The 23,722-nt window shown below is 44.1% G+C and overlaps 1 protein-coding gene and 1 long non-coding RNA gene across 4 annotated transcripts in view; one reads left to right on the top strand and one right to left on the bottom strand.

Annotated features, from left to right (window-relative positions):
- The window catches only part of EGFR (epidermal growth factor receptor), a 199,863-nt gene that overhangs the window by 114,789 nt on the left and 61,352 nt on the right, over nt 1–23,722 (top strand). Inside the window, exon 2 of one of the 3 annotated variants that reach the window (XM_078059944.1) lies at nt 23,209–23,349. The exons of the other annotated variants lie outside the window; for them this stretch is intronic. The gene's annotated coding sequence lies outside the window, so the exon portion shown is untranslated. The remainder of the gene's footprint in view (nt 1–23,208; nt 23,350–23,722) is intronic. 3 annotated transcript variants of the gene reach the window in all.
- The window catches only part of LOC144379712 (uncharacterized), a 140,548-nt gene that overhangs the window by 112,154 nt on the left and 4,672 nt on the right, over nt 1–23,722 (bottom strand). The window lies entirely within an intron of this gene.

Genomic DNA, 23,722 nt, shown 5'->3' on the forward strand with positions numbered 1-23,722 from the left:
TCTGTCTTCCTTCCTAGACTGTCCTGTCCATGAGGACAAAGACCATTTGTACCTCCAGCAACAAGCCCAGGACCTGGCACATATTCAGGGCCCAATAAACATTTGACAAATTAATGCAGGAGCCCATTCGTTCTCCTTAGAACATTGTTGACACATCTTCAAACACTCACTTGGAGTGGAGGCTCTTCATTGGGCTGTGTATTATTATTATTTTATTTTCCACTGGTTACAGTGCCTTCAGACTTAAAAGGCATTATTAATATTGCTTGAGAGAAGAAATGTTGATGGAAACGAGTCAAATGGCATTATGGTTAGAAACTTGCCAGGTGTCATTTTTGGGAGATTAGATAACTGTGTTTTCTGGTAGAGTGAATTGCCTGTTTGTTGCAAGTTGAGACTTTGCTGGACTGGTTTACAGGGCCAGGGGGAAAGAGATAAGTGAATCTTCTAGTGAGAGGTCATCTGTTTTGAAAGCGGGGAAGATTGCATGAACCAGATCCAAGTGTTACGACACAGGGAAATGTCTCAGACTGCAGGGTAATGAAGCCCCCGATGGAACATTAAAACAAAAATCCTTCACGCTGTCCTCTTAGGAAAGCCCACAGAGTTCAAACCTCTGAGTGCTTGGATGTTTACAGCCGTGAGTCGCTTTGGGATAAAACTCTGATACCAAAGGGAAAGTGAATCTGCAGCAGGTATTCACGGGAAAAAGTTGCTCCTTCTCCTTTCCTTGCTTCTGCTCTTTCGGAAGCCATTTTGACCGTGGAGGTGCCAAAAGAGTGTGTGACTCCTCCCCCAGACCTGGAGCAAGACAGATATGTCATCTCAATGGTATCCTCTGTTTCCCTGCCTCTCAGGTAATGGCTTGACCATTAGAGGAATGTCTTAGGCTTCTTTGTGTTTTCCTTGACGGGAAGAACAAAAAACCCCTGCCCGTCTACAGATTTCATTTGTCCTAATAACCAGCTGGCTGGTGGCTGGAGCCATGCTCTGTGTTGCTGTCTTCCTCTCCATCCCCCTGCGCAAATGCAACCACTTCGACTTCTTTCTTTCCATAGAACTCCTGGTTCAGAGAATTACCATGAAAAACAGACTAGAAATACAGCTCTGCAGCATAATGGGTGGTTTTTCTCTTCCGTTTTAGATTACCAAGCTTTCCTGGATACCTTCAGTTAATTGAACTTAATATTAGAAGAACCTCCCCTTACCACAATAAAAAAGGCATTTATGCAATGCAATCAAGTGTGTGCTGTAATTAATTCAGTCATCTAACAAGTATATTTGTCATCCTGATGTGACTGGTGACCTTGACTGGGAATGGAGAGCCTCCTGTTAGGATCTGTTCAGTGCAGGGGGCCCCTTGCTGTCCGATTCGATCAAGTCAGGCTGTATTGTGCACTCGAAACTTGTTAGGAGGACAGGTCTCATGTTAAGTGTCTCACCGCAATGAAATGTTTAAAAATGAAATCGACATATTATTTGATTTTTTGGAAAAGTCAATTCCGACCATTTGAGTCTCTTTAATCCCCATTAGGGACGCTTTACTATCCAGAAAGATTCAGAGGGTGGATCGGAGCCCACTTTCTAGGAGAAATGCTAACAGTTTACTTAGATAGTCTTCATGAATCAAGCCTAAACTCACCAGAGGACTCTCCTCCCAAAGAGCCCTTTGAGACCCTCCCACACCCAGAAGTCTCTCTCCCCCCGCTGCAACCTCAGACAGACACGTTTCGCTCACACCTCCTTCTTCCCTGCTCTCAGCCTGGCTTCTGGCTCACCAGACCACAGACACCTCTATCCTTTGATAGCGTGAATTTTCATCCAGCAGCTCCTGGGTAAGGCTGCATCCTCAGGTGGGTTCCCCCTCCCCTCTCACCGCCCCAGCCCTGCCCAGCCTCCCACCCAACCTCCCACATGCCCCCTCTCTTCCAGTCAGAGTCTGGCTCACCTAGAGGGCAGCCATTCTCTGATCCGACTCATCAGCCGAGCTGCTTGAGTCTTCCTGCTGCCTCCACTTCTTTCCATGGGTCTTTCCATGCTCTGTTCCTCTGCTTTCTCCCTTCTTTTCCTCTGCACAACTGCAAGGTGCAGCTCAAACATCGCATCCCTCAGGAAGCTCTGTTGTAAGTTCCCTCTGGCCTCTCCTAGCTGAAAACCAGCAGTGTGCGTGCTTGTTTTAACTTCTTTTCCAGCATGTCCCATTCTGTCTCTGTCACTGACTCGGAGTTCCTTTGGGGCAGGAGCCAGTGCAGTGTCTTGGCATTCAAGTGATGAAGAGAGAAATCGATTGGTTAATTAATTCATAGTCTACAGGTGCACACCTTCGGTGGAAAGAGCGCCTTAAAATAATCCACATGTTAGGCTATTTTAGAATGATGACTAGGCTAATCTATCATCAGCAAAAATCGTAAGACTAGGTCACAAATCCCTTTTTAGTCTACTGGCTTGCTGTAAGAGATATTGGTTCCTCTGTTTTAACAGTTTCATCTTAAATTTCTTGTCTGGAAAAAAATGTGGCTATAGATCCTTCCTGGTGTGACCTAGTAAGTGTAGATTAATTCATGAATTAATGGGGACATGGTGGTGAAACCAAGGAGTAAAAGAGGCATTCTTGGGCACATAAATATCTGCTCAAGCAATTAAGAAATTAATGTTCAAAATTTACTTAATTAGCATAATCGTTCCTTTTATAAACAAATATAAAGAAAACTTAACTAAAAATATTTTATATTTTTGCTCCAGATTATATGCTCCAGAAAGGATGTATTCTTATTAGTTTTTTGGTCTTTACTTCCCTTTTCATATAGAGTCTGGGAAAATGCATTTCTTCATAGTTGAAGTGAACCTACTTGTAAAAGGTGCTCAGAGTTTACTTGTATACAAACAATTGCAGGCAACGTCTTGAGTTTCATCTCGTATTTATCATGTGCTTCATTTCGTGAGGCTTTGGAAGAGGAGCTTTAGAACTGCAATGTCTCACTGATATAAATGTGAGTTCCAGATGCTGTTTTTGAGAAGGAAAGCCTGCAATAGAAGACACAGACAGGGATCAAAATGTGGGGGAAATGGAATAAAAGACGGGAGCATCAGACGTGTCCCAGCTCAAACATAGAATTAAAGCTGCATGTATGTGTATGTGTGGAGGGCAGTGTGCATGTGTGTGTGTGCACGTGCGTGTGCGTGCACGAGTGTGTGTGTCTGTGTAGTTCCAAAGTCTAAGTAGGGAGAGTACATGAAGGAATAGGGATAGGAGCAAGAGAGCTATAGCTTAAGTTACAGGAAAAAACTTTGCTCTAGATCATTCATGCTTTTAAAATGCCCAGACTTGTCCATATTTTCCCCTTGTGCTATTGGCACAAAATGTCCTTGTGACATCCCATACTACTTCAGATCTAAGAGCTTTGTTTCAGCATGTTTTATTGACATCAATGTGTTCCCCATGTCCACCAGGTTTTGTAAACATTAGGCATGAAACTGACTAAACCATTCAAAACAGAGGCTAAATACAATGTATGTGGACCAAGCAGGGCTTCAGAGACTTCCTTGACTACGTTGTTAAATTTTCAGATTTTCAAAATTTCCAGTTTAAGCCCCGAATTATGGTGGTTTTTATGATATTCTCTGGTTGTAAGCTACGGTTGAAAAACTATAGGGGACCCTGTGTGAATAGCAGGGATCTTGGGATCTTGATGAAATCTGCATTGTCATATGCAGGTTTGGACAGGGCGTAACTAAAGCAAAGGGTGGACTTTGCTGACTTGAACCCAACAGAAGAGTGAGCGGCCATCACCACATGATTGACCCTTGGGTGCACTGCTCTTCTCCACAGCCCTAGTGGGGAGACCAGGCGCTACCCAAGAATGTCAGCCCTTCTTGCCCCGGACAGACTGAACTAAAGTCTTCCCCTACGATCTAGGCCTTTGATGTTCCTGCTGCTGGAACATTCCAGATTTTTACCTGAAAAGATAATGGCTCCTGACATTTCTTTTATAGTTCTATAACTGAGCCATCCCCAATTCTGTTGATTCAAACCCCTTAATACCTGTCAGGATTGTCGGTGACCCTCTCATCATTCCGGTGCTTGGAAAGCTCAGTGCCGAGGCATTTCCTGGAGAGCTTGTGAAGATGCAGATTCTGATTCTGGGGGTCTGTGAGGAGGCCCAGGACTCCCCATCTCTAACAGGCTCCCAGGCAAGGCCAGCGTTGCTAGCCTGCAGACCACACTCAGAGACTTGTGCAGCCACCTAACTGTTCTGTCCACCCTCCTCTGGAGGCCACACTCGCTTCTCCACGTGGTGGCAAGACCTTTTTTTTTTTTTTTTTAAGTTAGAAGGGGGAGATTATTTAATTTTATCAACATGCAGCATGGCATTGAGAAAAATAATTCTTAGTCATAAACCAAGTATGTACCATTGAAACCCCACGCTTTAAAAAATGACATCTATCTTTATAAGAAAAAAGTCACAGTGTTTGAAAATTGTAAGCTACTGTGCTGTACTCTGTCCATCCCACTTCGAGGGGAAGAGTCGCCTGTCACCAGGGCACTGCCCGAAGCCAAGTTCACTCATTACCAATAGTACCGCGGGCTCCCGCGTTGTGTTAGCGCGTCCCACAAAGCCAACACCTACCTAGGAATGACTGTTCTTTGTGAGACCTCTGCCTTACAGCGTGTACTTCTAAACAAGTTGTGTAATTAAACCTTTGTTTTGAGGAAAGTGTAGATTCACCTGTTGCTGTAGGAAATGATACAGAGAAGTCCCACGTACCTTTTACCCAGTCTCCCCTGATGGGAACATGTTGCGATATCACAACCAGGATCTGAATGGCAATGCAAGATTTCTGTCACCACAGGGATCCCTCCTGTTTCACTCTTACAGACATGCCCACTTCTGGGCGCCAGCTAGTTCCTTCTCTAAAAAGCAGCAGGTATTTTAAAAACATAGTCTGGGGTGCCTGGGTGGCTCAGTCGGTTAAGCATCTGCCTTCGGCTCAGGTCATGATCCTGGGATCCTGGGATCGAGTCCCGCATCGGGCTCTCTGCTCAGCGGGGAGTCTGCTTCTCCCTCTCCCTTTGCCCCTCCCCCCCTGCTCTTGCTCTCTCTCACTCTCTCAAATAAATAAGTAAATAAATAAATAAATAAATAAAATCTTTGAGAAAAAAATAAAAAATAAATAAAAACACACTCTAAGGCAAGTTCCTCCTTGTTTAAAACCTGCCAGTGGTTTCTTATTGCCCTTAAAATGGAATCAAAACCCTTAGCAACAAGCCCCTCACCTGGCACCTCTGCCTCCCAGTTCCCGGTGCTTTCCCAGCTTCCTCTCTACTGGATTTCTTTTCAGCCAGAGAGCCTTTCACCACCACCATCCGTCCCACAGGGAAGCCCCCCAAACTCCTCCACACACTTTGCTAAGCTCCTCTTGTCTTTAAGGGCTCTGCTGAATGGCCATTCCTCAAGGAATCCTGCCACGACCTCTCAGACCAGGTCAGGCTTCTACACTCTAGAAGCATCCACACAGCCATGATAACAACTGTAATTCCATACCGAATTTGGTGAACGCCTGTCTTCCCCACTGGGATGTAAGTTTCATGAGGCAGGAACAAGGTCAGTCCTATCTGGGCACATCCTTGGACCTCGAGTATTGCCTGGCGCACGCAGACACTGAAGTGATGGCGGTGATGATGATGAAGGCTTATGGGAGCCAGACACTCTTTTACAGATATTAACATCTTAACCTTTATGACCACCCCACGAGGGCACTTTTACCCTCGTTTACAGATGAACCAAGTGAGGCTCCACGAGAAGTAATTTGCCCAGGTGACACCACTTGGTCCTTCACAGGCAGGCGTCCAGAGCTGGATCCCATGTGCTTAGGTAGGGTAACTTTCTGCCCCCATGGCTGACCTCCACGCACTTGGCCACCATGCCCGTCGGTAAGGTGTTCAGTGAATACCTGCTGGATGAATGAGTAAGGGGAATGTTTTCTGAGCTGGCACTGATTAACTGCTGGCACGGAAGTCACACGTGGACAAAGATTACAAGGGGCTTTTCATTCTGGTGGCTTGATTCTCAGTAATTTCCTTATTAGGGTTTTTTTTAAAAAGTAACTTAAGTATTAAGTAAAAAATAACTTAAGTATAATTATAAAAATAAGTGTAGTAGGTGTGAATTAGAAAGTCTAAATTATTTGCAAGTGTAAACTCTAAAGCATTTAAATGTTTTTTTCTTTGTGAGTGGATGAGTGTATAATGAATATAGCATTCATTGTATGACAAGTATCGTGGGATTTAGGAACTGTTTTATGAAATAACACAAACATCCAGCACAACACAAACATCCCCATTTAACCTCAAATCAACACTCAATAATAAATGAATAGACGTAGGGGGAAAAAGCAAGTGTATTTCTACTGGCAAAAACCATACCCAGTGAAAATTAATTAAGTTAATAAGAGTTCCTCTATCCTTTGGCACATTAATACTTACTCATAATTGTTATTTGATATTTTTGGTTTTGTATTTCTCTTGCAAATTGAGCGAGCATTTGATGAATGACCGGGTTCTGCTACCCAACTTTTGGACTGTTTCCAAGCATGAAATTACAATTCCAGATAATCCTGTCACAAAGATCTGGGTCTCATTAGGAGGGAGGGGAGCTGGGAGATGGCCCAGTTTGGCCTCCCCCAAACCAAGCCGCCACGGCTTTCTCTATTTCTACACACGATTTAAATTTTTTAGTAATCCTAAAAATTGATGTGCTTTTTCCATGAAAGGAAGTGTGGCCACATTTTCCAGAGGGGGAGGCCTCTGCGTCCTTACTCCTTCATGCTCTCATCCCCAGCCCCTCAACCCTTGCCACCACCCACATAACATCTGTAGTTCTTAAACTAAAAGCACAAATTATTGTAAAAGTTAATTGAGCTTACAAAGAAATGCTTGTGTAGAAAACTTTCTCAGCTGCAAGGAAAACAATCTGGCTTGAGTGGCCGTTCAACAGAGTAAAAATTAGTTCACTGAAAGGCACTCCTACACCCCCTTAGGAGTAACCCTTCTGCGGCCGCCACCCCCCCCTTCTAAAGATTTGACGATGTGCCAGAATAAACAGCTTAAGGATGAGTTTGGTAAAGCCAGAAAACACACACTTACAGTTTTTTACTTCTCTGGTTACTGGCCTCAATAACCAGATAGTCAGCTGAAAAAACCAAAAAACCAACAAACAAAAAAGGACCTTAGATTACAGATTACTGACTTATTGAAATATGTCCATGACACTGGGCCTAGGCCTCCGGCCATCTAAAGGCCACTGGATGCCACCCTCTCGCAGCTCTGGCCTTGCAGGGACATGCAGAGCCCCAGGTTGCCAAGAACGACTTTATCTTCATCAACATGTTCTGTCAGATGGAATGGGACAGCCAGAGAAGCCAGGACTGGCACAAGGACAAATAGAAAGGTTTCTGATCTCCAGGAGTGAATCGTTGAGCCAGGATTTGGTGCTTAGACATATAATGGGGGTAAGCGGCTTTCATTTTTAGGGGTTTTCTAAGGCCCGGCGACTTGGCTTCAGCCACACCATTCCTCTCCTCTCCCTTAATTTCCAAGAGTCTCCTAGACTTACATCACAAGCAAATGCATGAGGTCCCTTTCATCACAGAGCATCCTGGTGGATGCCTTGTCACTTAACAGGACCCGCGTTTTCAGGGACGCTACTGATGAGCAAAACCAGTGTATGTGGCTCCTGGAGATTAGTCCCTATTTATCCCCACAAGAAAAACATCAAATAGTTTCTCACTAAGCGATAAGGAAGTCCACTCCAGTATTCTTTGGCCTGGAGTTTTTATCATGGCGGAACAGTTCACCTTAGTCATTATATTTAAACGTGAAGGCTATTTAAAAAAGCTTAACAAAGAAAAGAATTATAAAATGTCTACGGTAAGCAAGATAAAAACATAAAAGTTGAAGGTAGGCAGTTTTCCAAAGGAAGATATGAAATATGTTTTGTAAACCGCCTGTATGAGTTATTCTTACGTGTTCGGTTGATTAATAATTAATAACGAGGCAAGGACGGCAATGATGTGTTTTCTTGTTTGTTCTTCTAACAGAGACTCGTGTTTTTGGAAGACATTGCTCTGGTTAAATCTCAAACATGTCCAATCCGAAAATGGTCATTCAACAACCGAATTCTATATCTGCAGTCAGTAGCAAATGTAATTCTCATAGGCTAGCGCGATGTGATAGAAACTAAAACCTGAGAGAGACCCGAGCAAGGAAAAATACTTCCTCGTCCAAGCTGGAGAGGAATTTACCGTCAGCCCGACTATTAATAGATGCAGTTGGAGATTCCATTTCCATTGCTCAACTGCCATATTAGTTATTAAACTTAAAAGACGTGAATCACGTCTGCTGAAAACTTTTTTTTTTAGAGATTTTATTTATTTATTTGACAGAGAGATAGAGAGAGAGCACAAGTAGGCAGAGTGGCAGGCAGAGGGAGAGGGAGAAGCAGACTTCCCTGCTGAGCAGGGAGCCCGATGCTGGGCTTGATCCCAGGACCCCAGGATCATGACCTGAGCCGAAGGCAGACACTTAACCGAACTGAGCCACCCAGGAGCCCCAACGTCTGCTGAAAACTTACATATGTTGTTAACACAGAAATTTGAGTAATTTCAGCAGCATTTATCCATCTTTCATTCCCTGCTGAATTTCTCAGTGTAACGAACTAAAGGGAAGCCATGGGAAGCAGAATGTTTGCTGTTGTTCTCAGATGACACATTATTCTTTGAAGAGACAAAATGTGCTGGGAAACAACAGAACGCTTCATTCATCACCCAAGTATGAGCAAGTGCAAGACCGTAAGAGGCGGCCGCGGGACCAGGAAACCGGGAAGAGGAGCTGGACGGGGTTGTCTTTCTGGAGGGTGTCTCTGTGAAGGGAGGCCACACACATGGACTTCCCAAGAGTGCTGAGGAGGAGGGAAATCTGGAGCAAAGTCCCCGGGTGGGAAAAGCAGGGGTGAGAAGCCATTGTTGTCTTCCCGTATCTGCAGGGCTGTAAGGTAGAGGAGGAATGAGGCGCATCTCTGTTCAGCTGGAGGAAAGTCTCAGGACTAGCTTCAGATCACCGTAGGGAATAATTACGTGATAGAGGTATAAATACAAGAATATTGCTTCACAAACTCGTAGCAAGATTAGAATTCAGAACAGACAAGCCAGACTTGACAACCATTTGTCAGGAGTACGGAAGGCCAGGATTCCTGGGTGTAATGGGGCTATCTGGAGCTGGACATCCAATTCTGAAAGTGAATGATGCCAAGCACAGAGCTGTAACACCCGCTACACAAAACCACACACGAATGACGCTTCCCAGCCCTTGCGCTTCCCCGTCCGTTTTCAGTACCTCGTATCTTCCATTCGTCTAATTGAGCTGGGATGATGAAACAGGAAGATCTGAACCCTAAGAAAACTCTTTCGGAGTTTGGCCTTGGAGGAAAATGATTGTGTTCGACCACATTTACCTTCTAGAAAGTACAGGGTGAAGGGAACCCTCATCATAGACCCCCTCGACCTCCTGTTAGGCCTTCCTCTAAAGCAGAGCTTGGTGAAGTACAGCGCCATGGTTCAAATCCAGCTACCGCCTGCTTTTGTAGATAGAGTTTCCGGGCACATGATGGTGCCAGGCCTATTTATTTGCTTCTTGTCTGTGGCTGTTTTTGAATGGTAGCAGGGAGCCGAGAGGTTGGACCAGACCCTGTGTGATCTGCAAACCTGAAAATATTGACTCTGACTCTTCTCAGAAAAAGTTTGCCAGCCCCAGCTCTGGAACGTCATAAAGGACATTTCAGACTCTCTCTTTTCTAGACTTAGATCTGTGGCGAGGGAAGGCCGGCTTTAGCAGCACCACCAAGTTACTTTGCTCAGGCAGGTGACACATCTAAGAGCAAGCGGTCGCGTATGGGAATGGCTACTTTGAATTGATAGCTCTCCTCATGGAGGGAAAAATATGTTCTAGAAGGAATAGTATATGAGCTAAAATTGCAATTCCTTTGTGACAGAAACTTGGCTTAGGCTTCTCCTGAGGTCACTTAGTAGGTGTTAGTGATTTTCAGGTCAGTCTGTGTTAGTCGATGAACGCAGGAAGTGGGCTTTGGGACGCAGAGCTAGCTAGGGAAAGAGGCTTGGGCCCTCCTCCCCTCCCCCCCCCCCAGACGCGGTCTGTCCTCTTAATTCTGCTCTTTGCACTGCTACTTCCTCTTCCCATTTGAAAGTGAAACTTAAAGGGAATATTTAGATTAAGTAGGAGTAATGAAAAGAAAAAATTGTCCATTTTAAAGCAAGCATTAAATAAAAACATGTGCATGCACACAGCACACAAATCCAACTACGCTTACGAAACCACCGCAAAGGGTCAGACGAGGGCTTTTTCTAAGTGAAAAATAACAGTAGAGAATGTTCTGAGCAGCAAGCTGGGAGTTCTCTTAAGGGAATTCTAAAAGGCACATTAGAGGTGTGGCTTCCTCAGCTCTTAAGTGCCCAGCATGGGCTCCCCTGCTCAGGGATGGGTCCAGATGCCTTGCTTTCAAGCCTTGGGCTCGTCCCTGCGACCCAGGCAGGCTGGTTCACTCAGTGGCAAGAGCCCACAGCTGCTCGCCAGGCCACACACAGCTTGTGAGCAGAAGGCAGAGGGGTGTATTGCTCCGAGTGCTCGGAGGAAGGAAGCAATTCATTCTACTGGGGTCCGGTCCAGATTTAATTCAGATTCAAGCCATAGTTATATTTGTTAAGGGTCTGCCATGTGTCAGGTGCTTGGGCCAGGAATTCTGCCATCTCATTGATTCCTCCCGAGTCATAAGTCCTTGTTTCACGAGAAAAAGAGACTCAACATGATCAAGAAGTTGCCTTGGTGGTGGTAGCGAAACCAGAGTTCTAATCCAGGCCTTGTGACTCCAAGGCCATGATCACTGACGGGTGCGATGGAAGTTTGATTGCTTATTGTTCTATAGTCAAAATGGCCTGTGGGTAGCTTGCCACATTTTTGTTTGTTTTTTGTTTTTGCTTTTCTTTCTTTCTTCTTTCTTTTCTTTTTTTTTTTTTACTTCTTTTACTTTTCAAATCCTTCATGACATGAGATATTGGTTCAAATAGTTCTTCTGAGAACCTGACATGTTTCTGTAACTTGAAAAAAAAAGCAAGCAGTAGGCTCCCCTCATTGGTGAGATCAAGCCACTAATCTTTATAGGCAGATTATTTTTCTTCCTTCCACTGCTTCTCATTTGTTCCCAGCAGCAAAAGGGAGGAGATGGATGACACAGAGAACAATTCCAGCCCGAGGTAGCATTGTGGCTAGCTCAGACAGGAGCAGCCTGGAAACCTCAGCCCCCTCCATGCACTCCGACCCTGTCGCCCAAATCCATTTCTCTCCCAAGTACCCTGTATAGAGTGGCTGAGCTTCCTTTTGCCTCCAATATCTTTGCTTCATTTTCCCCGCTCCTTTAGCTCCTTTAGGTACTGATTGTTGTATGTTGATGCTTGGGGCAGATTCCAGATCCGCCCTTGCTCCTGGAGGTCCCCCCCGCCCCGTAGAAGAGCTCTTTGATCTCCTTGCACTTCATTTCCAGGCTTGCCTGCAGTTCTGCAAGAGCCAGACCTGTGGAAGTCTTCACACAGCAAAGGCTGGCAGGCTGGCTTAGGAACTAGATGTACTTTCCCATGGCAGGTGCCGCCAGGGGGAGGGTCGGGGGTGGGGGGCGTTGCTGGGACTATCTTTGTTTTAAGAAGAAAACACACGTTTAATGGCCTTTTCCTGGTGTCTTAGCGATTGCTCCCTTGTTTCAAATTTTTACTGTCGTCATTTGCTTTGTTTTTTTGCAGGGGGTAGGGTGGCTATTTCTGTTGTTTTTTTCCTAATGCTCATTGGTAACCAACTTAAATGGTTATTTAGAGAGAGCCTTAAAACAATGGTGCGTTAGAGGCTGATTTTTTCAAAGCATGGATAATAATAGAAAGGTTAAAAGAACATTTAAACCACTTGGGGTGGGGGGTAGGCAGGCGCTGCCCCATAGAACCCAGAGGCTCTCTGCAGAGAAATGCTTGCAACAAAGATCCTTGTTCCCCGTTCTGGACTGGAAATCTTTCATTTCCTTGCAAATTACGCATCTTTTCCAGAATTTTGTTCAGTAAGAATGGATGGAGACATGGTCCTTACAGATAGCTGTAAACAAACCCAGAAAGGGTCACCTGTACCCCCGAATTAGGATATGGACAATGACCCAGAGGAGAGGAATGCAGAAACACAGACAGGAATGGAAGAAACCTGATTTTTGGAGTGTGGCATATTGTGGGACTGTGTGAGGCAGTCACCAGGCTCAGCACCTGGCACTCGTTGGCGACTTGTTCTTCTACTCTGAAAGTGAAGTATCACGTTTCCACTTGCTTGGTAATAAGGAATATTGGAGTCCTTTCCCCAGGTAACTCCAGGCTGGCGACTTCTCTGCTTTCTGACTTGTGTTCCTGTGGTACGTCTCTACCCTGAGTGGCTTTATGGTGTCCTCTGATTATTTCATGTGTAAAGTCATCTCCCCGAAGGACTCACATATTCCTTCAGGGCAGTGAGTACTTCTGATTCATTCTTGGCAACTGTGGCTCTAGTATTTTATTTTATTTTTTTAAAAGATTTTTATTTATTTATTTGACAGAGAGAGAGACAGCGAGAGAGGGAACACAAGCAGGGGGAGCGGGAGAGGGAGAAGCAGGCTTCCCGCGGAGCAGGGAGTCCAATGCGGGGCTCGATCCCAGGACCCCGGGATCATGACCTGAGCCGAAGGCAGACACTTAACGACCCAGCCCCCCAGGCGCCCCTGTGGCTCAGCTATTTTATCAAATATGCTTTAGTTAAATAAGTGAATGAACAAAAGAACAAACAGCCCGTCCTGGCCCAGGTGCAATCACAGAGCATAGGGGGATGAACCCTTTCTGAGAAGCTGTAAACACCTAAGGCTCACGACTCCGCCTCGCCGTGATGCTTCTCAGCCGTGCAGGGCGTTCAAATGAATTCTAGAAGGACAACTCAACCAGCACGTAAAAGCCCAATATGGGGACGATTACTCAGCCTTTGTCATTAGAGAGTGAGTCATGTGGACCTGAGCAGAGTACAAAACAGAAGGCATGTGCGTTGGGTGAGGAGTGTGCCCAGAGGAGTGAAATCTTGTCAGCCCTGCCTCGCTTTACCTCCACATCACCTTGCTGGGAATGACAGATTGTGAGGGTGTACGTAGGATGAGAAAAACTGCACCCTGAGACGTAGCATTAGACTGAACTGTGAGAAGCTGTTGAAGATGTAGCAAGCTGCCAACCACGCATGCCAAGGGCTTTGGGAATGTTGGACCTGAGGGCTCACACTCTCACCCACCCACTGTTTTCTGCTCACCAGTTCGCTATGGAACAAAGTCAGAATTGAATGGTGGTAGTAAACCGAGAGCAGTCTTCGGTCAAACCCTCATCAGCTTTTAAACCTGGTTTTCAAGCAATGGCCTTTGCCACCAACCCCATTTTGGAGTTTTATATTTCCCACGTCCTTCCACCAGCCCTTCTCTGGGCTTAACCGTCTGTGACAATCACTCATGTCACCTTTCCCGCCCCACCCCACCCCGGAAGTGCCCCATCATCCCTTCAAGTCTCCTGGCGTTCTGTGAGGCAGACAACCAGTCAGATGGGCAAACCCATCCTCATTCAGTGGGTTCTTCGGTGGTAACTAGCTCTTCAACACCTCTTCCTCATCCAGGTTTCAGGGCAGCCTTGGAAACTGGGAAGGGCTGTGGAGATGTCGGGCATTGATGTGATTCCTGACTCTGCACTGCCCTGCACTGGTAGGTCCGAAGGACTGATCCGAGAAGGCAACAGAACTCGAAAGAAATAGGTCAGAAGCAAAAATGGCAGTGGAGGGAAGGATAGAAGCCGTGGTTTGGCTACCACACTGTTGGAAGGGAAGTGGTGTTAGTCACTTCAGAAGTATTCCTATATGTGAAGAGAGGGCCCCTGAACATGAGTAAGCAATAGTCCCCAGCTAGGAGATTAGAAAAACAGAACTCAGGCCCGAGAGGAGGAGCTTACTCATGATATCTCTAGAAAGGAAAAACCAGACACACTCAATTCACTGTTGTTTATATTTTCACATAGAGAGATTTTAAACCAGATCCAGTGTTCTGTGCTTTCTTCTGTATGCCCTGCTCTCAGCCTTCAATATTCAGTGAGGGTATACGTTAACCACGTATAGATCTAGTTCTGTATAACCTGGTAAAGATGCTGGCATACGTAATTCCTCCATGCATGAACTTTTGTTCAGTACATGTCCATATGTTTAAAATACAGAGATACTGGCCACCAAGACAGAGGGTTGTCTGATACATACTAGGTATTCAAAAGAGATTTATTGGATTGAATGAAGAAAAGGTTGGTGGGTATTGCTTTATGAAATCTTTTTTTTTTAAAGATTTTATTTATTTATTTGAGAGAGAGAATGAGAGAGAGAGCATGAGAGGGGTGAGGGTCAGAGGGAGAAGCAGACTCCCTGCCGAGCAGGGAGCCCGATGCGGGACTCGATCCCGGGACTCCAGGATCATGACTTGAGCCGAAGGCAGTCGCTTAACCAACTGAGCCACCCAGGCGCCCTATGAAATCTTTTTTAGTCCAAATCAGTTTCTCATAGTTCAGTAATATAGGTCAGATTCATCTCTGACTGACCATTAAACTACCTATAAAAAAATAGAATGGAGGGGCGCCTGGGTGGCTCAGTCAGTTAAGCATCTGCCTTCAGCTCAGGTCATGATCCCAGGGTCCTGGGATTGAGCCCCACATCCTGCTCCCTGCTCAGTGGGGGGGAGTCTGCTTCTCCCTCTCCCTCTCGCCCTGCTCATTCTCTCTCTTGCTCAGTCTCTCTCTCTCCCTCTCAAACGAATAAATAAGATCTTTTTTAAAAATGGAATGGATTGCCAGCCCTGTGATTTAAGATATTTAGTTTCCATAGTTAGGACCATTCTTGGGATAACATCCTATAATAAGAATTATAAAACCTCCCAAATTTCAATACAACTCATCAGTTCTGCTGAGACTATTTAAAAAAAATTTTTTAAGTCCCTGGGCGGGGGGGTGGGCGGTGGGAAATGGCTCGTTGGTATCATGAAGACATAGGCAGAAGAAATAGATTGCCAAGGTTTGGTTGCTAGGGTAAAGCCCCGGTGTCAGACGTAATTTATATGTAGGGAGTTGTGAATTATGAAGTACTTCCATGTCCATGATCTCATAACTGCTCACCCTACCCTGTCAAATATGCTGAGCTGGTCCTATATTTTTTTTTTTTAAAGATTTTATTTATTTGACAGAGAGAGAGAGAGAAAGCACAAGCAGGGGAATGGCAGAGGGAGGGGGAGAAGCAGGGAGCCCGATGCGGGGCTCGATCCCAGGACCCTGGGATCATGACCAGAGCCAAAGGCAGACGCCTAACCAACTGAGCCACCCAGGCGCCCCAAGCTGGTCCCCTATTTAACCAGCGAGAAACACTGAGACCTAGAGAGTTGAGATAACTGGCGGGAGACCATCCCATAATGATACTATCACCATCGTCACTCTGATAGGTGTTTGATGATGTCACTGGAAGCATATTTCACGGTCTCTCAGAGAACTGAATTTCCTGGGGTTCAGATGCATCAGTTAACCCCCGCGAGAGTAGACACGGTATACAAAGGTATCCTAATGCTGTATATTGTTTAAAAATCATCCGCTTGGCTTGGGATTATTTGAATGGCTAGGAGAGGCATGGGGATAGAAATCAACCAGTTTAGGTGTTCTGTTCCCTAACTCAAAAATAAAAGAGGTGTTATTTTAAAAGCTTCTGCTTGTTAACTTAATTGGAGTTCCTGTGGCTTGCAGTTGTGTTGGGCAAGCCAGACCTTGGCATGTTTAGTCCGGTAGGGATATTATAATGCATGTGGCAAGTTATCAAATATTTAAGAGGACCTTTTGACTATTACATATGCATTTCCAAGTCACAGTGTAGATTCAGATTCAGTTTGACAACTATCTTTGGATGCCTATAAGCTGAGAACTATTTATTAGTTAAAAATCAAATATGATAAAATAAGGAACTACTGATAAAATATAAAGTTCTGGAAAACAGAGAAACATCTTCACAACTATGAGACTTTTCCCGCTCTACAAAACCTTTGATTAAACCCACAGTGACAACGTAAATGCTGCTTTGTATTTACTTTTATTTTTTGCCCAATTATTTCATTATGACTCAACCATAGATTTTCTACTTTCCTGTTACCAGCTGTTGTGAGTTAAATAAGTTGCCTAGGCTAGTCTGCTACTGTAATCACAATCTATAACATTTTTCTATGGGATAAATTACGCTATGCTCCCCAAAACCAATGTAAAATATGTATAGATCAGGGGAAAAGATGCAACTTGGGAACTCTTCAAGCCCATTGCTGAATGGACCAAACTATCTCTGTGCAATGCATTGTGTTTTCCAAGAGCTGCCGTACGCAACTATTAAGAACAATAATGAGGTGAATTATCTCCAGCTTATTCTCCCTTCTCACACTTTTTGTATATAGTACTTCACTGTTCATCAATTATGTCTAATTTTTAAAGCACTTTTACAAAGCCGTTTAACGTGGACAGTGTAAAACTTTGAGGATCTTAATTGTTGTGCTTGATCATTTCTCCATTAAAAATGTATTATATTAAAATGTCTTTTTTTGGCCTTGTTTAACACAGATTTTTGTAAATTTTCCCCTCAGTAATTTTTTATTATAAAGTAATATATGGTCACTATAGAAAATATGAAAAATTGAACAACTGTAAGGAATAAATAAAACACCCAGAATCCCACTAGTGATAAAAGACCATTGTTAACAGCTTTGTGCATTTCCTGGGCATTTTTAGCATAGTTGAGATGGATATACATGCACATTTTGAAATCACCACCACAATACAATTTCAGTAAGGCAAAAGAAATGATAAATTCTGATACAATGAAACCTCTGGCAAATTCTCTGAGCATCTTTTTCTTCTATATTTTTAAATCTATTATATAAATATCATCTTATTTGGGATTTCCTTAAACCTTCTCAGCATGAAAGTGGAAAAAAGTCCTCCTCTGGCTTTTAAAGCTTCATCAAATATGTTACTTAGACTAGAAAGATTTTACAGTGACCAGACAGAAGGTTGTGAGGACTGACACTCTTGTAAGACATCCTGTCTCCTTCCTCTTCCATCGGACGTATGGAAACAAGAGAAGCAAAGAGACCCTGTCAAGTCATCCAAGACTTTCATGGTCTCATCCCTGTCATCCATGGTCATACAGCCACCCATTGCTTTCCCATGTAAAATGGAAATGCAGTAACACACGTACACACATCATAGTGGTCAGTCCAACGAGATACACATATATCTATATAAAATCCGCCTCTGGGTGGCTCAGTTATTTAAGTGGCCGGCTCTTGATTTTGGCTCAGGTCATGATCTCGGGGTTCTGGGATCCAGCCAGTCAACGCTCTCTCCCTCCCTCCCTCTCTCTCTCTAAAATAAATAAATAAATCTTTTTTAAAAATTTAAAAATAGGGACACCTGGGTGGCTCAGTCAGTTAAATGTCTGCCTTCGGCTCAGGTCCTGATCCCGGGGTCCTGGGATCGAGTCCCGCATCGGGCTCCCTGCTCAGCGGGAAACCTGCTTCTCCCTCTGCCTTCCGCTCCCCCTGCTTGTGCTCTCTCCCTCCCTTCCTCTCTCTCTCTCTCTGACAAATAAATAAATAAAATCTTTAAAAAAATTAAAAATTAAAAATAAAATCCACCACTCCCCACCCTATAGATGAATGAATAAATAAATACATATATTTGCATAAACAAATAATAATTCTAAGTATTGATGAATTTACTAGGAAGTAAAGAAAGCAAGGTGATGTGATCGAATTTAATGGTGGGCACTTAAGCTAATCTGGTTCTAGGGCAGGCTTTTCTGAAGGGATGACCGTTGAGTTGGAATCCCAATGATAAAAGGGAGACAAAGATGCAAACATCTGGAGGGAAGGGAGATGGGACAGCAGGTGGAACAGCCCTGAAGTGAACGAGAAGTGGGCCAGTTGGAGAGAACTCGGGGGAGTGTGGCTGGGAGAGGCTGGGAGAAGCAGGGACAATGAGAATGGAGCTGGTACTGTGTTCTAATAACACTGGGAAACTTTGGGACGGTTCCCACCAAGGAGTAGCGTGATAGGATTTCTGCTTCAAAACGAGGTGTTCTGTGGAAAATGGGGCAAGGATAAAAGCACAGACAATTTAGGAAGCCAAGGGGAGAGATTTACAAGAGCCCAGCTACTCTGGCAAACATTCATATGTAGTTGAGAAGACAACAAATTAAAACAATTATGAATTTTCTTAGGCAATTTCAAAAGTGTCTAAGTGGATTTGGGAAAATCTGGAGAAACTTGTTTTAATATTGTGTCTTAATCAGCAATACAGATTTGCCCAGGCTTGTGGGAAAAGAGAGGTGTACAACCCCATAATGAGGCGGGTAAGCTACGGCCCTACCCCGTAAAATGAAGGGGATTCCAAGACTTAGAGGAGGCAGATTGTTTTTATTTTCAGTTCAGATAAATTGGGGCGTTCTTAAGAAAAAGAACAACTGGGGGCACCTGGGTGGCTCAGTCGGTTAAACGTCTGCCTTTGGCTCAGGTCGTGATCCCGGGGTCCTGGAAATGAGCCCGCGCGTCCTGTCGGGGCTCTCTTCTCAGCAGGGAGCCTGCTTCTCCTTCTCCCTCAGCCTGCTACTCCCCCTACTTGTGCTCTCTCTGTCCTATAAATAAATAAAATCTTTAAAACACACACACACACACACACAAAAAGAAAGAAAAAGAACACGCAGACTATGGATCAGCCCTAGATGCCCAAGGATAATGTGCAGGTAACTTCCCATAAAATCTGTCACTAAAAGCTAGGGCAACGTGACATGGATGAATCTCAAAATAGTAGGCTGTGAAATAAGCCTTACACAAAAGGGCAATACTACGTAATCCCATTAATATGAGATTCTAAAGTAGGCAAAACTATTCTAAGTGAAGACAAATCATTTGTAGTGGTTTATGGTTTTGTGGGGGGCGGGATCCTCCGAGAAGAGGTATGAGGGGGCCCCCTAGGGATGATGTATGTAGATGGGGATAGGAGCGGAGGTGACACAGGGGTGTGAATTTGTTGGAACTCTGAAACGCTGCACTTACGACTGATTACCTCACAGTTTGTAGATGCTACTTCAACAACAGCTGTAAGTTACTCCTGAGCTGTGGTCACGGTGTGCCAGGCTGAAATGTACGGCCTTTATACCTTAGCTTTAAAATGCGTCAGAAAGGGGCGCCTGGGTGGCTCAGTCGTTAGGCGTCTGCCTTCGGCTCAGGTCATGATCCCGGGGTCCTGGGATCGAGCCCCGCATAGGGCTCCCTGCTCCACGGGATGCCTGCTTCTCCCTCTCCCGCTCCCCCTGCTTGTGTTCCTGCTCTCGCTGTCTCTCTCTCTGTCAAATAAATAAATAAAATCTTAAAATGCATCAAAAAAATAAGATGGATAGAGACGTGATAAAAGGAACACAAAGCTAATCTAAGGATATTCATGGTATAGTTCTTTCAGCTTCTCTACACATTTATGAATCTTCATAACAAAATCTGAGGACGAAGAGCTAAGTGCTTTGTAGGGCCTGTGTCCCAGGGACTGCTACTCTTGATTCAGTAGAATTTGTCTTCAGATTTGTAACAGGTAAAGCAAATGACTAGCATTTTGTATGGAGCTTGATACACTTTTAATTGTCTTGTCTTCAAATGGATAGCCCTAAAGTGATAGTACATTTCTCTCTATGTAAATGGCTTAAACATCTAATCCTCAATGCGTATTTTAATGAAATCATTCGATATGTTCCTTTTTCTTTCTTTCCTTTTCTGATAAATTTTCTTTCTTTCCTTTTCTACAGACAGAGTAACTCTGTTTAATGCCCAATATTTGAGGAAAGCTGTTTGCAGATCCATACACTCCCAGTTCAGATAATACCATAGAGCAAGTATATATCCACAGAGGTCCCCTAATATCTGTGCAGGTGTATTTTGTATTACTGTCACATTTCTCACTAGTTAATTTTAACAAAAGAAGGTTGAGAGCTTTTGTGTTTATTCAGCCTTTAAAACAATTCTGGAAGGTCAATATTATTTTCACCCCGTCTACTACTTGAGGAAAGCACGCGGTAGAGAGCTTAGAGAAGTCATTCGGGGTCACATACTGAGGAAGGGAGAAACAAAAGCTTTCTCCTGGATGAATTAAAAAGCTCTTGCCCTTTGCAGTTTTGTCTTCAACCTGCCTAACTAGTTTGTGATTTTCTTAAAAATAATAATTTTACTAATTCAGTGGTCTCACATTTAAATCTTCTCATTGCTTTATATTCATAATGTGAGACACGTGGTATAAATATGGAATGGAGATGACACTTTGTTGAATCAAGAAACCTCGGTCAAATCATTCTGATCCTCACTCTGCATTTCAGTTAAGACAGGGTCATCTCCTCTGTGGCAGACGGCGGGAGAAAGCCTCAGAAGAAACAACTTTGTATTCATTTCTTTTGAGACTTTAGTAATTAACCCTGGAATAGAATTCAAGATGGATTTGCCTTAAACCGAATCACACAGAATATCAACTGCTTTCTTGTTCTCAAGAATGCACACGTTGGACAGTTTAGCATTTAGGGCTTATTTTATTTTATTTTATTTGACAGAGAGAGAGAGCACAAGCAGGGGGAGAGGCAGAGGGAGAGAGAGAAGCAGACTCCCTACCGAGCAAGGAGCCCGACGGAGGGCTCGATCCCAGGACCCTGGGATCATGACCAGAGCCTAAGGCAGAAGCCTAACTGACTGAGCCACCCAGGCGTCCCAAGGATTTAGGGCTTTTTGCAGTTGTTTGCCATATTAAAAAAAATGAGCGACATTTTGCATGAAACCTTTTAAGACACATTTGTTTGTTTACACAAGTTGTGCAGTTGCTTCCCAAAACGTTTTTTGAATTAATCTTCACGTCGATAATGTGTCATGTTGCTATTATCATCTTCCAAATGTGGCATCTCTTTTTTTGACTATAAAAGTAGTCCATACTAATTGTAAACAATGAAGGGTCATGATAGGTATTCATCAAATAAATATTTTAGGAGCTCATTTAGCATTTTTTGGATGAATGAATGAAAGCACAACTACAGTCTTTTTGAAATTTTTTTTTTCTATAATGTAACAGGCTAAACTTAAAGGGCATGTTTTCCTTTTTTTTTTTTTTTAAAGATTTCTTATTTATTTGACAGAGAGAGAGAGACAGCGAGAGAGGGAACACAAGCAGGGGGAGTGGGAGAGGGAGAAGCAGACTTCCCACCGAGCAGGGACCCCGACATGGGGCTGGATCCCAGGACCCTGGGATCATGACCCGAGCCAAAGGCAGACACCCAAGGACTGAGCCACCCAGGCGCCCCTAAATGGCATGTTTTCCTTTTTTACTGACAAAAGTTTCTTTTTTTTTTTTTTTTTTAAGATTTTATTTATTTATTTGAGAGAGAGAATGAGAGACAGAGAGCATGAGAGGGAAGAGGGTCAGAGGGAGAAGCAGACCCCCCGCTGAGCAGGGAGCCCGACGTGGGACTCGATCCCGGGACTCCAGGATCATGACCTGAGCCGAAGGCAGTCGCTTAACCAACTGAGCCACCCAGGCGCCCTTTACTGACAAAAGTTTCTTTGTCATTGATTTAGTAATAAAAATTCTTTGGTTCAGCTGAGAGAAATTTACAAGCTGATATCCTTTATCATTTAAAATGAAAGCAACTGGGGGCACCTGGGTGGCTCAGTCGGTTAAGCAGCTGCCTTTGGCTCAGGTCAGGATCTCAGGGATCGAGCTCCTCACCGGGCTCTCTGCTCAGTGGGGAGTCTGCTTCTCCCTCTTCTCTCCCCCACCCCCTGTTCTCTCTCTTTCTCTCTCAAGTAAATAAATAAAATCTTTTAAAAAAAAATTCTTTAAGATGAAAGCAACTGTTAACAGTTTTCATTTCTCTGTATACTGAAGAAACCCTTCTGAGAGGTGCTCCAGCCCTAAGTTCTAGGACACTGTTCACCTGGCTGGGATGAAGGGCGTGATCAGTCCTCTGCAACCTAGATGACAGCCAATCAGTTAGGCTGAAACTTAGAGACCATAGTCTGCCAGCTAGGAAAACAGCTTTTGTTTCAACATGTGCCTGCCGAAAGGTCATGGGTTATTGTCACAACCCTGTACCTACATCGGTGGTGGCATCTTTGAAGGCCTTGAAATTGGGAAATCAGTCTGGCCCCATCTGCCCGCTTTGCCGCCAGCTGTGTGCAGATGTTCCAAATCGAGGTTGCAATCGAAGTAGCCCATCCCCCTGAGTGAGAGCCGCCCAAAGGTGTTGGGTCAATCCAGTGTTCTGGTTGGAAGAATTATGGAATCCTTCTGCCCCTGGAGCAGATGGGGGCTCAGTATCGTCGGGCTGTTGCAGTTCCCATGTGAGAGTTCTCTCTACCACCGGATTTGAATGTGACCACAGAAGAGGAGAAGAGGGAAATCCCCGTAGAGTTAAAGAGGATGTGGCGATTGCTTCACATTTACCATTCTTGTAAATGCTTCGGGTCGATTAGGTGGTGTCTGAACTTGCGCTCGCCGCCGTGGCCCTGAGATGCAAGGGCAGACGGTCAGACGATGCTCTTCAGAGCAGTTCCCATGCGGAGGGAACAAAGAAGCCTATAAAATATAGATGTAAATTTAGAAAGAGTTTCTGAGGAAAGTACCTGCATATTGACTTTGGCCTTGTTTTGGTGTTCAACCACCTGGCCGCTGATTGCAATCACGCCTTTGCACATGTGGTAGAAGCTGGCTCGTTCTGGATCTAACCTCCAAAGCCAGAGGCCATATTTCTTCACTCTTATGGTAATTTTGGTTCAAAGTGTAGTCCCTTAACAAGCTCCCTGCTTCAAAAGCCCCAACCTCTTTGTTTTGGTATGCTTGCTTAAACATGTCTTTCAAAGAGCTGGGTTTGTAAATCTGACTTTATTCTGATCTCCTTTGCTTTTAAATATAGACTGTCAAGTGATTTCCATAGGCTAACTTCATCCTCTAATTTAAACTATTTCTTGTATTAAGTGAAAACATTTGGGAGTTAAGTGTGCCAAGGCCGTGTCCTGCCAAAGAGCGCGGAGCAATCACCTCCACCTGTACTGGGTGGTGTTCGTGGACAAACAGAAGGACACGTCGGTTTCTTAGTAGCTGAGTGTGTTTTTAAATGTATGTTTCCATTTCATTATTTTCCAGATCTGTAATTAGTCCTTTGATTTATTCTTTGATGCATTAGCTTAGAAGAATATTTTTAATCTCTGGCCAGTTGGATTTTAATTGACACTCCTGCCATTGATTTTAAGTTGTACAACGTTGTGGTCAGAAAATATGGGCTAGTGTAATGTTATGTTTGTAAATATCCTTTGGACACGCAGTAATGTGATATTCTATCTTTTTTGGAAAGTAAAAAGTTCATTATGTAGTTATTCAATTGTAATTATATTATTTAAATACCTTATGATACACATTTTTATGGTCTACCAAAGCTCTGAAAGACTATTTTGTCTTGGGGTGTTTGGATGGTGCAGTCGGTTAAGCGTCT

Source organism: Halichoerus grypus, chromosome 12, assembly GCF_964656455.1.
Source record: "Halichoerus grypus chromosome 12, mHalGry1.hap1.1, whole genome shotgun sequence".
NCBI classification, from domain to species: Eukaryota; Metazoa; Chordata; class Mammalia; order Carnivora; family Phocidae; genus Halichoerus; species Halichoerus grypus.